The following is a 16,999-nucleotide window of genomic DNA, read 5'->3' as shown; positions in this document are numbered from 1 at the left end:
TTTCACATCAATCCTGAAGGAGGGTCACTCGGCCCGAAAAATTAACTCTGTTTTCTCCCCACGGATGCTGCCTACCCTGCTGAGCTTTAACAGCAATTTCTTTTTGTTTCTAACTTACAGCATCCACAGTTTTTTTGTTTCTGTTTTCACAACATGTTGTTTCCCAGCTATGGATGTCGACTCCTGGGTTGCTTTTCTGAAACGTGTTCAGGGTCACCTCTTTAGTTCACTCAGGTAAGACGTAATAATCCTTCTAACTCAGCTTTCTATGCTTTGGACTTTCGGAATCTGGAGTGGGACATTAGGCTGGGAGCTTTCAGATCTTCATGCTGTGTTGTCAGTAGTCAAGCTCACTCTTCTAGAAAGGGAAGTTCAAAAATATTTCAAACTCGGTGTCTTAGCGCAGAACCAGACCGTTCTTCACTGAGGTCTCAATTACTGTTCAACATCTGCCATCTGCTTGAGCATAGGCTCTCTTTCAATTTCCAGACACTGACCTCATTAACGTCAACTTCTACTGTTTAAACATAAATGCTCTTCCTTGGGTCACTGTGTCTGTACGAACCCTTTCGATCAAGGCTCAGCCCGCAATTAATGGCCCCATGAGCAATCAAAAAAACTTAAATAAAACTGAAAGAACTGTGGATGTTGAAAATCAGGAACATAAGCAAAGTTGCTGGAAAAGCTCAGCAGGTCTGGCAGCATCTGTGAAGGAGAAAACACAGCTAATGTTTCAGGTCCAGTGACCCTTTCCCCGAACAGTTCTGAGTTCTGAGTTCTGAGGAAGGGTCACTGGACCACAAATGTTAACTTTGCTTTTGTTGTAAACAAAGAAGCTTGTTTGATCTGTCCATTTCCTTTTACCACAAGTTGTATCAAAAAATCCATTAGTCATCCTTAGCTCAATTCCCGGTGCACAGCTCAAAATCAAAATTGATAAGAGAATAAATTAGCATGTGTTCAAACAAATGCTCCTGACTTAAGCACTATGACCTAACAAGAGAGGAATGTATTGAGATCTTTTTCTTCTGAAAGGAACTATTCTTGGCTTACTCTAAATGGGGAGCTAAATGGGTGCAGTACAAGGGTTGGGCACTACAGGAAAGCCTTGATTATCTGGACTTTTTAACCTTCCAGACACCAATGCACAGTAGAGTTGCAATTTCACTCCCAAGGGACTCAGCCTCCTGACTTGGAAATATATCCCTGTTCCTTCAGTATCGCTAAGTCAAAATCCTGGAACTCTGAACCAAATGTCTTTGTGGGTCTACCTGTACCAAGTGGACAGCAGGACTTCCAGAAGGCTGACACCACTACATTCTTGAGGGCTATTAAAGATGAGCAATATATGCTAGACCAGCCAGCTATGCCTTCTGAATAATGTTCTGTTTTTAAAAAGTGGTAATTTCAGTTTTAATGGAGTGATTTTGTCAAACGCTTGTGGAAGTGGTGTATCATGCTCATGGTCTGTAAAAATTGGGCATGAGGTTACTAAGATGCAATTTATCATTGCACTCTATTTGAACCCAGTGAGACCAAATGCTTCTTAATTGATAACATTGCTCAGTTGTTTCGCGTTTGGAAACTACAGAGTTTTGCCTTTTGCATTTAACTCCAAATCAACATGGGTTTGCACCAGTTCATAAACTGGGAGCCCTGTCTTCCAGCAAACCATTCACCTTGTTTCAAAACGGGAGGCAGGAAGCCGGAAGCTACAGGCCTGTTAGCTTGGTACCCGTAATAGGGAAAACATCAGAAAATGTCATTAAAAGGTGTTATAGCAGGGTTCTTGGGATAAGTTCAGAGACAGGCAATAAATACTGGCCAGGCAGAATGAATAGCAAAAGAAAATCAGGCACAGCCAACATTGTTCTGACAAAGAGACATTGCATTTACCAAATTAATTGGAGTTCTTTGAAAAAAGTAGCTTGTTCTGTTGATTAAGGAGGAACCATTGGATGCTTTATACTTCAATTTCCTGCAGGCAATTGATAAGATGTTCCATGAGACATTATGGGAAATTAAAACTCATGCTGTTGGGAGTAACATATTGGCATGGATAGAAGATTGCCTGGCTAATGCGAAGCAGAAAGTAGAAATAAATTGATCTTTTTCAGCCTGGCAGATGTCACAAGCAGTGTATCACAGAGGTCAGGGTGGGGACTCAATTCTCAACAACCAATGTTATTGATTTGGATGAAAAGGACTAAGGGTATGAGAGCTAAATTTGTGAAAGCCCCAAAGATACAAAAGGGACATAGATACATTAAGTGAATGGACAAAGATCTGGCAAATGGATTATAAAACGTGTAATTGTCTATTTTGGTAGAAAAAAAACATATAATTAAAAGGGAGAGTTGCAGAGCTGTGACGGTTACAAAGATTGGGATGCCCTAGTGCATGAATCACAGAGAATTTGCGTGTATGTGCAGCAAATAATCAGGAAAGTTAAAGAAAAAGTCATGTTTTAGTGCGAGGGAAGTTAAATGTTTCAGTTACACAGGGCATTTGTAGTCTTATGATGTCCACGCGACAACTGTTTATTGTTGTAGAACGCATCTGGTTTATGCAAGTCCTTTTAAGAAGGAAGTCTGCCTTCCTACTCGGATCTGGTGTACATTGATTCCCGACCCTCCGCAATGTGACAGAAGGCTGCTTCAAGTCAAGGGGTTATATAATGGCCTAACCAATAGGTAACATGTATCTCCCGTAAACAAATAAACAGAAAAAGAAATCACTCAACCACAGCTTCTGCATCTTGGATTTCAAAGTCAGGGAACTCCACTCCAATTTCTTCCTGTTGCAACTTCCTCCATTATAGCACTTTAACAACTCCATGTCAAGTCACTTGTGCATGCTCCAGTTGATTTGCTGTACCACTTGTCACCGGTCTTCCCACCATCTAGGCTTATAGCTCAAAATTTTACATGTCAAAATTCTCCACATCCCTCTCCTTAAAAACTACCTCATTGACAGCTTGCTCAAAGACCTTTCTCTCAAACTTGGTGTTAACTTACATCGGCTACAGGTCAGTAAAATACCTTTGATATTTTTCTACATTAATTATAATAATGCAATACTTGTTTAAATTTTACAAATACTTAGACCTTCAGCCAATTAGTTCTTTTGTTCGACACAGATTTTTAAATTTCTTCACATATTCAATAATACCATGAGTGCTGAGCACAACAAAAATATTCAATCGATTGTGGAATCACTACAGCATGTAAGCAGGTCATTTGTTCCATTGAGACCACACCATCCATCCTCAAGAGCATCCTATCCATACCCTGAACTTTACCCCTAGCTAATCCAGATAACTTACACATCCCTGGACACTATGGACAATTTAGAATGGCTAATCCACCTAACCTGCACATCTTTGGACTGTGGGAGGAAACCAGAGCACTTGGAGGAAACACACACAGACACAGGAACAATGTGCAAACTCCACACAGACAGTCGCCCGAGGGTGGAAGCGAACCCGGGTACCTGGTACTGTGAAGCAGGAGTCCTTACCACTGAGCCACTGCACCACCCTGAATACATTTTTAAAGAACTGAGACAGCCAGACAAGCACTTAAGAACCCAATATGTAACATTGCTATATTTGAAAAGAACAGGTAGAGAAACAAGGTAAAATCTATCATTTAATTAGGCTTGTAAAAATCTAGATTAAAAATTCTATGGGTATGATTATAAAGTACTCGAAGTACCACCAAATTTGGTGATGACATGTAGAACCGTGGGTAAAACGGCTTAGATTCTCGGAGGAATGAGACTGAACATTTTTTGAAGTTATTTTAAACATGTAACCCGTGCTTGACTGCTAAAAAGCAATGAAGTCCATTTTCAATACAAACTAGGTCTAGTTTAAATCAGCAATTAGATTTCCTTCCCTACTCAAAGAGGATGGTGGTAACAAATCTGTTGTCACTTTGTTAGGCACAGACTCAGTTTTATGGCACCTACAACAAAACGGATAGTTAAATCAAGGATGAAAATTGATTTAGAAATCCTTTTTCAGGAATTCAATTCAACCTGAAATAGTCTGCTGGGTGGGCATCTGATTGCATCACTTTTTGTTTTTGAGGTGTATCAGTGCTTTTGGATGTAACCCACTGCGAAGTAACTTGTAAGTTAAAGGTAAAGCCACCATCATCACTCTAGCAGACCATTAGACAGAGATAGCTGGTATCTTGCGCAAGTTAGAGAGGTTGAGAAGGTGGGTCTTCATGGTCACCTTAGCTTAAGATCGAATCTGCACTGTTGGCATCGCTCTGCATCGCGAACCGGCTGTCCAGCAAACTGAGCCAACTGACCCCTTGTAGCAACAGGAAGTTACAATACTAGCTTTGAGATCCGGAATAGCATGAAGTAAAAATGGGAAATTATTTACTGAATATGACAAAACATGGCTGAAGTTTGTGTACGTTAAAAATTACCTAAAGCTCAACAGTAACCAACATAAATACAAAGTGGAACTCAGTGTTCACAATTCAGCATAGAATCCCAGTATTTTAAACTAACATTAAAACAGAGTTACCCTCGCAATCACTCACAGGAGTGAATGAACCCCTACTGTATTTGCACTTAGATTTATGTTATCACGGCAAACAATATCAGCTGAAACAACAGAGGAATGAAATGGCTACATTATTTAATCTCTAGTTCAGGGAGAGTGTGTTGTTACCTTTAAATATTGATTCAGCTATACTGATTGCAAAACGAATCACACATTGCTTACCTTTTATTAAACAGAGGAATAAAATACAAACAAATAAAGATTTGCTTCAACATCTTCCATAGTGAGGCAGCAGCACACCTCTGACTCCAGCTTAATTCAGTTAACTAGTTCCACCTCCTTTACCATCTCCTCAGAGCAAACACACCTTTGTACCTTCAGAAGGAACTTCACTCAACCGGTTTTACGTACATGAACATAACTCAAAATCTGAACATTTCTTTGATGTTAGTGGCTATTTCAAATCAGAGCGATGTTGTTACTCGGCAGTCATAAATACATGCCGTCTGACGGAAAGGCTCATATTCTGGCATTAATTCCTGGTCAGCCTTGGGTGAGGCAATATTACATTTATTTCTGATGGCTGCAACGCCCAATCTCTGGTTAATGAACAAAATGAGATAGCATTGCCCGCTGCCTGCTATTTCTATCAGTCCAAATGGGATTTAAACATCAGCAGCATTTCTGGACCAGGTGGGATTTGAACCCAGGACTTCTGGTCCAGGAGTAGGGACACCACCATTACACCCGAAGAGCTGACTTTGCCAGTGATAGATGCCAGTTATAAGCATTTCAACCTGTATGCTCCTGCCAAATGGATGGAGCAGGACTAAAGTATAAACTGATGCAATTCAGCTCAATTGCCAAAATTCAGATTTTGAATACTTGCCTGAAGGTACACACCAAAAACCTGCTGGTTTTGTACTGTAACTCTGAATAGATGCAACTGTCAAAGTAATACACTTGTAAAACTACCGTGATATCCATGACTAGCATTTTACAATTGTACATGACTGCAGTACTTGAGGGGGAACATTGACCTATTTGTCAATCAGGTGCAGCACATGATTACATTCATTATTGGCAAAAGCTAGGATGGTTTCAGTTTCCTTGTCCAGAACTGATTCTTTTTGAAAAATAAACCACTGAATTGTGAACAGTGACATTAAATCTCAAATCAGCAAAACCGAGTGGCGAATCTAACCTCTCAGATTATCAGGCACAGCCCAGAGCATAAAATTCAACACTTTTCCACGAAGTCTGCTTCCATGTATCTTTGAACAGTACCTTGATAGGCTACACGTGGATTTGTATTCTGCAGTACAAGTAAATAAACTACTTAAATCAAAAAGAGCAACACCTTCCTCAAATTACAATTGTGAGTTTAACAAAGAGAAAACATTCCTCAATCCACCAGCAAACATTGGGTTCATGCCTTCACAGTGCAATGTCCAAGAGAGCATTTGAAGGCCCTACTGTTTTCACTAGTAGGGTCTTTTTGAAATCCTTTTTTTTTATAAGTTTTAGAAACGGTTAGTTCAAACACAACAAAACTGGTCATAAGCAGCATGGCAGTTTCAGGAGGAAAAGGTTCTTTGTAATCATGTTATTTCAATGTTCTTCAAAAACAAAAGTTGTTCCAAACAGGAATTTCATATAAAGGTTCCAATAGTGTTTTCATCTGACAACTCAAAAACAAGTAAAATGGGGAAAATAAAAAAAAGTACTGCCAAATAAAATTTCAAAAGCGCAAAGCCCAGGAACCACCTATGGCTCTAATGAAATTGAAGGAACAGTACCTCATGTTTCAGTCAGGCACTTGACAGCCAGAGCATTTTACTGCAGGTCTTGATCTACTGATGTTGTGACAAAGTAAGGGCCCTGAACCGACATTTGCTGGGATCAGAACCAGCTCACCATTTCTCCCAATGGATGGGCTGCTAATGCTGCTGACCGAGAAGATAGGTGCTGCTGAGGCAGGTCAAGGATCCAGAGGGTCCTTCAACATGGAATTGCCCTTGGCACAGTTAGCTGCAATTGACAATTTGTGATGGCTGAAGCCAGAGAGCCCATCTATGAGGAAAGCCCTCCAGGGGGCTAACTTTTGCTACAAGAGATGCCTTCCCTGACAGTGACAGTAGTCATGGTGCTCCAGATTGCAAAAAGGAGGCTGCTCAAAGGGAGCCATTTGCTGACTGCAACATTTCACAGTCACTCCACAGTAATGCAAAGCAAGTTCCCACTTCGGTTCACTCAGCAGCTGACCCGAACTCTATCCTGCCACTGGAACCCTCTCTGCCAGGAAGTCTGTATCAGGGAGCAATTTCAATGCCAGTTCTTACTATTTTAGTGACCATCCCCACCTCTGTCGCCCTCACTTCAAATTGGGATGATTCAGGTTTCTTAGTTCAAAAATTTCAGGTGAAAACTTGACCCTTTTTGGGCAGTCAGCAGTTTTTTTTAAAATTCATTCATGGGACGAGAGGGTCGCTGATTAGGCCAGCATTCATTACCCACCCCTAATTGCCCAGAGGACAGCTAAGAGTCAAACACATTGCTGTGGGTCCAGAGTCATGTGTAGCCAGGCCAGGTAAGGATGGTAGTTTCCTTCCCTAAGGGATATTAGTGAACCAGATGGGTTTTTGTTCCTGACAATCAACAATGGTTATCATGAGGCTCTTCATTTCAGCTATTTATTGAATTCAAATTCTACTGTCTGCCATGGCAAGATTCGAATTCAGGACTCACAATGTTACCTGAGTCTTTGGATTAACAATCCAGTGATTATACCACTGAGTCACTGCCTCCCCATTTTATCACCATTTACACACTCTTGTATTTCTTTGTTTGTCTAATTACAACCTTCTTCGGCATGGCACAATTCATCCTGATATCTAATCTGTCCCATCTTCAACCAGATTGCATGATTTCCCTTTGGCTCAGCCTCACACTTCTTCCATTACTTAATGCTTGTTTAAAAACTAAATTTCTAATTTTTCATTGTTCTGATTAAAGATTATGGACCTTCAATAAATCAAGAGTTTTCTCTTAATACCAATGCTGTTTGACCCAAATCTTTCCAGCATTTGCTTTTGAGCCCCTATTGCATGTATTTCTGTTTGTCATTAGTTTATGATCTGCCAGTCTACAATAGCCTGGAAGTTCTTTATGCAATCTGATGTGAAACATTTCAGTTCAACATCAACTAATTCTCATTTGCTGGGCAAGCGACAGAACTGTCTTTCCTCTGTGAGATCATTAGTTCCTCCTGTGTTCTGACAAGTGACCGGAGAGACATGCTTTCAAATGAAGTGACCTATCCATTACAGAAAGAGACTGAAACACATCTGCCTACATCAATGGCTTTGACTTTGCTGCAATTGTATGCACCGCAGCATGTTCTCTCTCTGGAGCAGACTAAAAAGGGCATGGCAAAGTTGAGACTAATCAGCAACAAACATTCTATATAAATTTACATGGATCAAGGCTGATCACCTGGCTTGATGGTAATGGTCAATCTCTTCACTCATTGATTGTTGTGATAATCAATAGTTTCTCCTAACCTCAGTCCAGGCACCTCAATTTGAAGTACCTCTCCACCACATCTCCATCAATCTTCTTCTCTCCATGAGGAACAGTCCGAAGTTCTCCAAACTATCAACAGATCTGAAGGTCGCACCCCGGAACTGTCCTTGTGAACCTTCTTTGCATCTTTACTATCCTAAACTACCGCGCTCAGAATTAGATGCAAGATTCCACTTGTGGCTACCCAGGTTTATTATAACTTGCTCACTTTTGTACTGTATGATCCCATTCACAAGGGCCCTCATATCTCATTTTTTTTTAAAAACAGACTCAGCCTGTAACCAGCCCTTCCACTTTCGATAAACAACTTCTTGAACAGAGGGTCAATCGGAAGCCATTTAGGATTGGGAGTGAGACACAAATTGTTACATTCACATGACTTCGTCATTGTCTATTCTTTGGGTATCAATAGACCACATACAGACTCTCACATGCTTTAGTTTACATTTTATATGCAGCTTTGGCAAGATGCTGTTGTACCGATTCTGGCCCTTTCTCTCCCTTTTCACAGCAAATGCAGGGTAGGACCAGACTGTTATTACAGGAGCCATGGGCCACTACGGCAGCAAGCATGCAGACCAGGGTGGGTCTCGGTGGGATGCTCTTCAGAGAGTCAGTGTGGACTTGATGGGCCAAATGGCCTGCTTCCACACTGGAGGGATTCTGTGCAGATGGGGTGAATGGCCTACTTCGGCACCATCAGTTCTGTACTTCAGTAAAAGATCCCACAGCAGGATTTTGAAAAAGAGCAAAAGGGTTATCTTCAATGCCTTGGCTAATATTCTTTTTCATTCAAATCAACAATATTTCTGTTAGTGAGCAGTTCCTTGTAAATCAGTTGCCTAATTTCCTATGTTACAAAAATGGGCCATTGCTCAAAATGTACTCCAAGACCATAAAGCACTCTCAGAAACCCAAAAGAATAAATGCAAGTTATGAGAAGATAATTTTGCATCCACACTAACTCTGCTGCTTCCACTTTTATAACAAGATTAACCAATTGCATCACCTGTTACAACATGGAAAACAGAATGAACTAATCATCACATACTACAGAACAAACATGACCCCCAGTACCAGATAATCATTCACCACCTTTCTTAATACACCGTTACTTCCTCTTACACACAAAAGAAGATAATTTCAGCTTGGGTCTCTCCCAGTGTGGTTATGCAACTCAGACAGAGAAAGAGGCCATGACAGCTGGTTGAATTCCAAGTTTCCTGTAGGAAGGGCAGGAAAAGCAAATATGGTGCAAGTCTCATGACTTCCACTGAGGGGTCTTGGATGACGCAGTTGAAAAAGTTTACAATTACATTTACTGGAAAATATTTTACAAATTTATATGCGATTAAAGATACCACAAGAGTATAATTTCCACGGCTTCATGGAGCATTAAAATTAAAATGACATAAGCAAAAGACAGAGTGGGGAAAGAAATACATAGGTCTGTTAAAAATGAAAACACAGGAGATAATCACACAGAATCTGGATATGACAGCTTTCTTTTATCAGTATTACTTCATCTGTTAGCTGACACTAAGTTTCCTTAACAGACAAACAGAATCCCTTTCACAAAAAAGTAGGAAATCAATGGAACATTGAAATTCATTAAAGAAAAAGGGAAATCAAGAAAATAATGCAAAACCTGACAATTTCCACACCAGGAGTATAAGAATAATTAAGCGAGGAAATTTAATGTGTTCATAAATTTGTGCAGGTCTCAACTGTGCTTTTGGATTTCAGAATTGCAAATGTCATTGTCAGTTAAAGGAGGGAGGGAACAAACTACAGGCCTATCATTCGAGCATTAATTGTGGACAATTTGCTGAAATCCAAAGACAGATTTACTCAACAGCTGGACTCGAGCAAGCAAATCAAAGCAAAATGCCTTTTTCAATGATTGGTCAAACTTGAATGGTCTCAACAGGTGGATAACTCACTATTATGGTATACGGGAGACTATGCTGTATATACGAACTTCAAGAAGAAATTTCAGCACGAGGAGCTAAAGTCAAAAGTGTACAGTAGTGTTAGGGTTTCGTAATTGATGAGGAAAGAGGCAAGTTCCCTTACTGTTAGATGGGAAAACTGAAGTTCCATCGCAATCATGCTAGGACCGGTTATATTTCAAAGGCAGATGACACATTGGACAGCAGTATGAAGCAACAGAATCTCAAAAACCTGTCAGAAAAAGCGAGGCTATCAATTTTCAACCTGCTGACCAAGAGAAATGCAAACAGGCAGCCAAGAGAAAATCATGTGAGAGACACCTAATAGACTTGGGAATTCCTGTAACGCGCAATGAACTTAAAAGCAAAATATCATTGATCATTAAATATTGGACAGCATATTATATGATGTGAATAACTGTCTAAAATCAATGTGCCTGTTAGGAACATCTTGGTTAGTAAATGCAACCACCCTTGATAACACAAGGAGTCTATATTGTGAGGAATGTTCTTCAATCCAGCACATTTTGAGCCATAGACATTGAACAGCATACAAATGAAGGCACTGATTATTCTCCAAATGTAGAATTCATTAACAGCTATTTTTTCAGTGTTTTCAGCTATTTCATCACTTCCTGAGAAAATGTACTAACTCAGAACAGGGCCAGCAGCCAATATGTAAATAACAAAGTGTGGAGCTGGATGAACACAGCAGGCCAAGCAGTATCTCAGGAGCACAAAAGCTGACGTTTCGGGCCTAGACCCTTCATCAGAGAGGGGGATGGGGAGAGGCATCCTCACCCTCAACAACTTCTCTTTCGATTCCTCCCACTTCCTACAGACAAAGGGGGTGGCCATGGGTACCCGCATGGGCCCAAGCAATGCCTGCCTCTTTGTTGGTTACGTGGAACAGTCCCTCTTCCGCACCTAGACAGGCCCGAAATCCCACCTTTTCCTCCATTACATTGATGACTGTATCAGCGTCGCCTCTTGCTCCCCAGAGGAGCTCGAACAGTTCATCTACTTCACCAACACCTTTCACCCCAACCTCAAGTTCACCTGGGCCATCTCCAACACATCCCTCACCTTCCTGGACCTCTCAGTCTCCATCTCAGGCAACCAGCTAGAGACTGATGTCCACTTCAACCCACTGACTCCCAGTTACCTAGGATACACCTCCTCCCACCCACCCCCCTGCAAAAATTCCATCCCCTATTCCCAATTCCTTCGCCTCCACCGCATCTGCTCCCTGGATGAGGCATTCTACTCCACAACATCCCAGATGTCCGCATTCTTCAAGGACCGCAACATCCCCCCCGCCCCGGCAGTGGTCGAGAACGCCCTTGACCGTGTCTCCCACATTTCCCGCAACACATCCCTCACACCCCGGCCCCGCAATAACCGCCCCAAGAGAATCCCCCTCGTCCTCACACACCACCCCACCAACCTCCAGATACAACGCATCATCCTCCGACCCTTCCGCCATCTACAGTCCGACCCCACCACCCAAGACATTTGTCCATCCCCACCCTTGTCTGCCTTCCGGACAGACCACTCTCTCCGTGACTCCCTTGTCCGCTCCACACTCCCCTCCAACCCCACCACTCCCAGCACCTTCCCCTGCAACCGCAGGAAGTGCTACACTTGCCCCCACACCTCCTCCCTCACCCCCATCCCAGGCCCCAAGATTACTTTCCATATTAAGCAGATGTTCACCTGCACATCTGCCAATGTAGTATACTGTATCCATTGTACCTGGTGTGGCTTCCTCTAAATTGGGGAAACCAAGCGGAGGCTTGGGGACCAGTGATAATGGGAACTACAGATGTTGGAGAATCCAAGATAACAAAGTGTGGAGCTGGATGAACACAGCAGGCCAAACAGCATCTCAGGAGCACAAGAGCTGACGTTTTGGGCCCAGACCCTTCACGAAACGTCAGCTTTTGGGCTCCTGAGATGCTGTTTGGCCTGCTGTGTTCATTCAGCTTCACACTTTGTTATCTTGAAGGCTTGGGGACTGCTTTGCAGAACACTTCCGCTCAGTTCGCAATAAACAACTGCACCTCCCAGTCGCGAACCATTTTAACTCCTCCTCCCATTCCTTAGATGACATGTCCATCACGGGCCTCCTGCAGTGCCACAATGATGCCACCCGAAGGTTGCAGGAACAGCAACTCATTTTGCTTGGGAACCCTGCAGTCCAATGGTATCAATGTGGACTTCACAAGCTTCAAAATCCCCCGGTCCCCTACTGCATCCCAAAACCAGCCCAGCTCATCCCCGCCTCCATAACCTGTTCTTCCTCACACCTATCCCCTCCTCCCACCCTAAGCCACACCTCCATTTCCCACCTATCAACCTCATCCCGCCTCCTTGACCTGTCTGTCCTCCCCCCTCCCCACCTATCTTCTCCTCAATCCGTCTTCGGTCCGCCTCCCCCCCTCTCCCTATTTATTTCAGAACCCTCTCCCCATCCCGTTCTCTGAAGGAGGGTCTAGGCCCGAAACATCAGTTTTTGTGCTCCTGAGATGCTGCTTGGCCTGCTGTGTTCATCCAGCTTCACACTTTATTATCTTGGATTCTCCAGCAGCTGCAGTTCCCATTATCTCTGAGCCAATATGTAAATGCTTGGTTTAGGACAGAGCAAGTTCTTGAGCTGACCACTCAAAAATAAGTAAACTGATGAAGTTATACAATTTGCCCATTTCAATTTTCAAATTTTTCCTTGCACCTGCATTGCAGCTCGTCAGTTTTTCCCAACTAGATGAGTTACTCTCCAACCACTAAAGCAAAAACTCCAGAATTCTTTTCATGAAGTGATTGAAAAGCACTCTGCACTGACCAACTGTAGTTACTCATGGTTACCATGTTAGATTTGCTTCCAGCATCCCAAGCCAGAAGCTTGCAACCTATGTCTTCTGAGCTATGTGTAACTCAAAAGACTTGTGAGGCTATCAATGTTGATTGTCTGAACCCATTTTCATGCTATAAAAGTGGACTTAAGAACTTTCTTTAACATACTTGTGAGAAAATTTCAAATCTGTTGAAACAATTGCCTGTGGAGGGTTCAAAATGTTTTCTCTTTCTTCTACCCATGATCTTCTCCCCAGTTTTGACTGTATATGACTCAAATTCAATTTTCTCTTCAGGGTAATTCCTGAAATCTCTGGAGAGCTATCAAAGTTCCTTACATGTTCCATATCTCCACCCAGTGATTTTTCTGACCTCAGAAAGACTTCAACTCCATTGAGTTCCTTGCAATTAGGGTCTACGTGATTTTTATTTCACCAGCTGTACAGGCCATTTCCTGTTACCAAGGCAACTCATACTCAATGAGCTCGATGAAGAGCACAATTAAAGATTTCCCACAGCCTTGTTGGGGTTTGTGCTGAAAAAGCTGGCAGAAACCTAGGTAGAACAGCACAGCTAAGTTTAACTCTCCATTTTTATGGCCTTCACCATTCCTTTCACAGGGAATAATCCTTTCTCATCAACTCAGTACCTGAGGTATGGCCTCCCCGTTTACCTGGAACATAGACTATTCCCTATCTGGATGCCAGCCTCAAAAATGTCGAAGACCTCTTCAAAACTTTTTACATGTTCCTTTACTCTACCTCCTGAGATTAAAACCTTATTCAGATAGATAGCCACACTGGGCACCCCTTGGAGCACGTTCTCGGTTACCCTTTCAAAACTGGCACAAGCCGAAAACAACCAAAAGTGCAGGTGAGCATGGTCACATACACCTTTGAGAGTACTCATTGACCTACTCCCTGGATAATCCATTAAGATCCAGTTGGAAGTAGACATGGCTCATATTCTCTTTAGAAAATGGTAACTCCAGCCAGCTTTTCATAAAAGTCTTCAATGTATAGCAACTACCAGACTCAAATCGCCCTTCCTTGGCAATGTGCAGGAACCAAGTATTGTCCTGGAGAACAGGGCTAGCCCAGGCCGAGGATGGTACAGCCCATGGACTCAAAGCACCAGAGACCCATTTTGCACATTCTCACAGGAAGGGGGTAGTTCTATTGCTTTCTTGATCTGGTTCAGTCAGTAGCTTACTTTGGTTCATTACATTATTAATTCTACGAACTAAGCAACTTCTTAATATTTCCTGAAGTGCTGACCAGTGCTCTCAGTGTCTCACCAATATCTCTGGTCTTGATGCAAATTCAGTAACTGGTTCCTCAGGAAGTGTATTTGCCGCATTTAACCGCAGTGGCCTCCTGGTCCACAGGTAGTGATGCTACGTCTGTGCTACAAGAGCGTTTGGGTCTGCTTTTTCCCTTTTCTATACACAGAAGTGCAATCATGGACAACTCAACGACATTGCCACCAAAATCACAATAACTTTTCTCCTATTTGTGTCTTTAAAAAGACTATTAACCACCAGCAGTTATAAACACCCACATAGCCACTTCAATATTTGTATGCAAAGCCTATTATGCATAACACAGACCATCAAAAGTGAGTGGGAGGTAGATATTGGGTTGGCTTTATCCTCTTTTTCCCTCAAGAACCCTCCTGGGGTTGTTTTTAAAAACCTGATTTCTAATTAATCTCCTCAGCAATGTGAAAACATACCTCTGGAGCAGGTGAGACTTGAACTTGGGCATCCTAGCTCAAAGATAGGGATACCATCACTGAACCACAAGAGCCCTCCTCGGTCTGCATTATAATTTCATAAAAATAACCAATTTCTCTACATCAACCTGTTCACATGTGTTAAGTATACACCTCTGAAGCAGACGGGGCACGAGCATTATGATGCATGAGCCCCCCCGCTCGATCTACTTGATTTTTATTTCACCAGCTGTACAGGCCATTTCCTGTTACCAAGGGAACTCATACTCAATGAGCTCAATGAAGGGCATAATTAAGGATTTCCCACAGCCTTGTTGGGGTTTGTGCTGAAAAAACTGGCAGAAACCTAGTTGTGGGAGCACAGCTAAGTTTAACCCTCTCTTTCAAACTTTATTTACAAAATGTTCCTTGTGAGTGGAGAAAAGCAGCTGGCATGGAATGTCATGGGGTGGGTGGGGCAATGTTTGCTCAACAACAGTAACAAAATTTCCATTCCCTGTGGAGGGGAGGATTGCACCATTTTAGTGAGGACCAACAATTGAAATAATTTTATCCCTAAAACATTTTCCTGAAAAAAATCAATCATAGGATCATGGAAATGCTACAATGCAGGAGGCGGCCCATTGTGCCGGATCCGCCTAATTAAATCGGCATCATAACCTTGTCCATCTCCCGTTTTATCCCCAAATCCTTACACACCATTTCTATCCAAACGATCTACAATCTACATATCTACAAGACACAAGTCAGGAGTGTGATGGAATACTCCCCCCAACTTGCCTGAATGGGTGCAGCCCCAACACCACTCAAGAAGCTTGACGCCATCCAGGATAAAACAGCCACTTGATTGGCACTACACCCAGTAGCATTCACTCCCTTCACTACCAGCGCTCAGTAGCAGCAGTGTGTACTATCGACAAGATGCACTGCAGAAATTTTATGCAAGGTTCAGCTTGTACAAGGGAGGCATAGCTACAAATTGAGGGGTGATAGATTTAAGACAGATGTCAGAGGCAGATTCTTTACTCAGAGAGTGGTAAGGGCATGGAACGCCCTGCTTTGTCAATGTAGTTAACTCAGCCACATTAGGGGCATTTAAACAGTCCTTGGATAAGCATACGGATGATGAAAGGATAGTGTAGGGGGATGGGCTTAGATTAGTTCACAGGTCGGCGCAACATTGAGGGCCAAAGGGCCTGTTCTGCGCTGCATTGTTCTATGTTCTACATTCTCAGACAGAACCTTCCAAAGCCACAGCCACTTCCATCTAGAAGGACTAGCGAAGCAGATATACAGGGAGCACCATCACCTCCAAGCCACTCACCATCCTGGCTTGAGAATATATTGCCATTCCTTCACTGTCGCTGAGTCAAAATTCTGGAATTCCTTCCCTATGGGCATTGTGGGTCAACCCACAGGAGGACTGCAGCGGTTCAAGAAGGCAGCTGATCACTGCCTTCTCAAGGGAAACTAGGGATGGGCAAGAAACACCGGCCAGCCTGTGACACCCACATCCCACAAATGAATAGAGATAAAAAAATCAAATCACCCAATGCCCTCTTCAATTATCTTAAATCAAAGCTGCTTCCACTACATTTCCAGGCATTGCAGCATTTACCCCAAATACTTGCTGAATGAAAAAGTTTGACCTCACTTGAGCTTTGTTTCTTTTGCATCGGACTTTAAAAGCTTTGGGCTCCTGCTCTTGCTCCTTTAACAAGTGGGAACAATTTTTCTTCTATCTACCCTATCCAGCACACATGATTTTGAAAACCTCTCTCAGATATCCACCAAAATTGTTTACCCACCAACTAATGAAGCAAACTTCTAGCCTGGGGAATAATATGGGTCGAAGGATAACATTTATTCGTAACAAGGAGCAGAAAGCACTGGAGAAATTCAGCGGTTGTGGGAGCATCTGTGGACAGTAAAGCAGAGTTAAAGTTTTGAGTCGGGTATGACGTTTTGTCATATCAGACTCCAAACACAAACTCTGTTTCCCTCACCACAGATCCTGCCAGACCTGAATTTTCCCACCTCTGTTTTTATTTGGGATCTCCAGTAGTCACATTAATATGGTTTGCAATAAAGTGGGACAACCAGCCAGGGAGATGAGCATTTACTTGATTGGCTGCTAACGAATGTGGGAGTAAATTCTAAAACATACTGGGTAATTCATGGTAATCTCAGTGACGAAATAATCAGACAGTGAGCCAAAACATTTTATGGTGCAAATTTTGCATGACCCAGTTTGCCTAATTGACCCAAGAGACTGTAAATGGTTTACTAGTATAAGAACTGAAAACCTGATTCAGAACAAAAGAAAAAGACAGTTAACTCCCATGTTTTA

At 42.4% G+C, this 16,999-nt stretch overlaps 1 protein-coding gene across 2 annotated transcripts in view; it reads right to left on the bottom strand.

Moving 5' to 3' along the window:
• atp8b1 (ATPase phospholipid transporting 8B1) overlaps nucleotides 1–16,999 on the bottom strand; it is a 141,865-nt gene that overhangs the window by 85,316 nt on the left and 39,550 nt on the right. The window contains exon 1 of one of the 2 annotated variants that reach the window (XM_048544708.2): nucleotides 4,748–4,821. The exons of the other annotated variant lie outside the window; for it this stretch is intronic. The gene's annotated coding sequence lies outside the window, so the exon portion shown is untranslated. Of the gene's footprint in view, nucleotides 1–4,747; nucleotides 4,822–16,999 lie in introns of those variants that run through there. 2 annotated transcript variants of the gene reach the window in all.

This window comes from Stegostoma tigrinum, chromosome 1 (genome assembly GCF_030684315.1).
Source record: "Stegostoma tigrinum isolate sSteTig4 chromosome 1, sSteTig4.hap1, whole genome shotgun sequence".
Classification (NCBI taxonomy): domain Eukaryota; kingdom Metazoa; phylum Chordata; class Chondrichthyes; order Orectolobiformes; family Stegostomatidae; genus Stegostoma; species Stegostoma tigrinum.
This window is presented reverse-complemented; position numbering and strand designations above follow the sequence as displayed.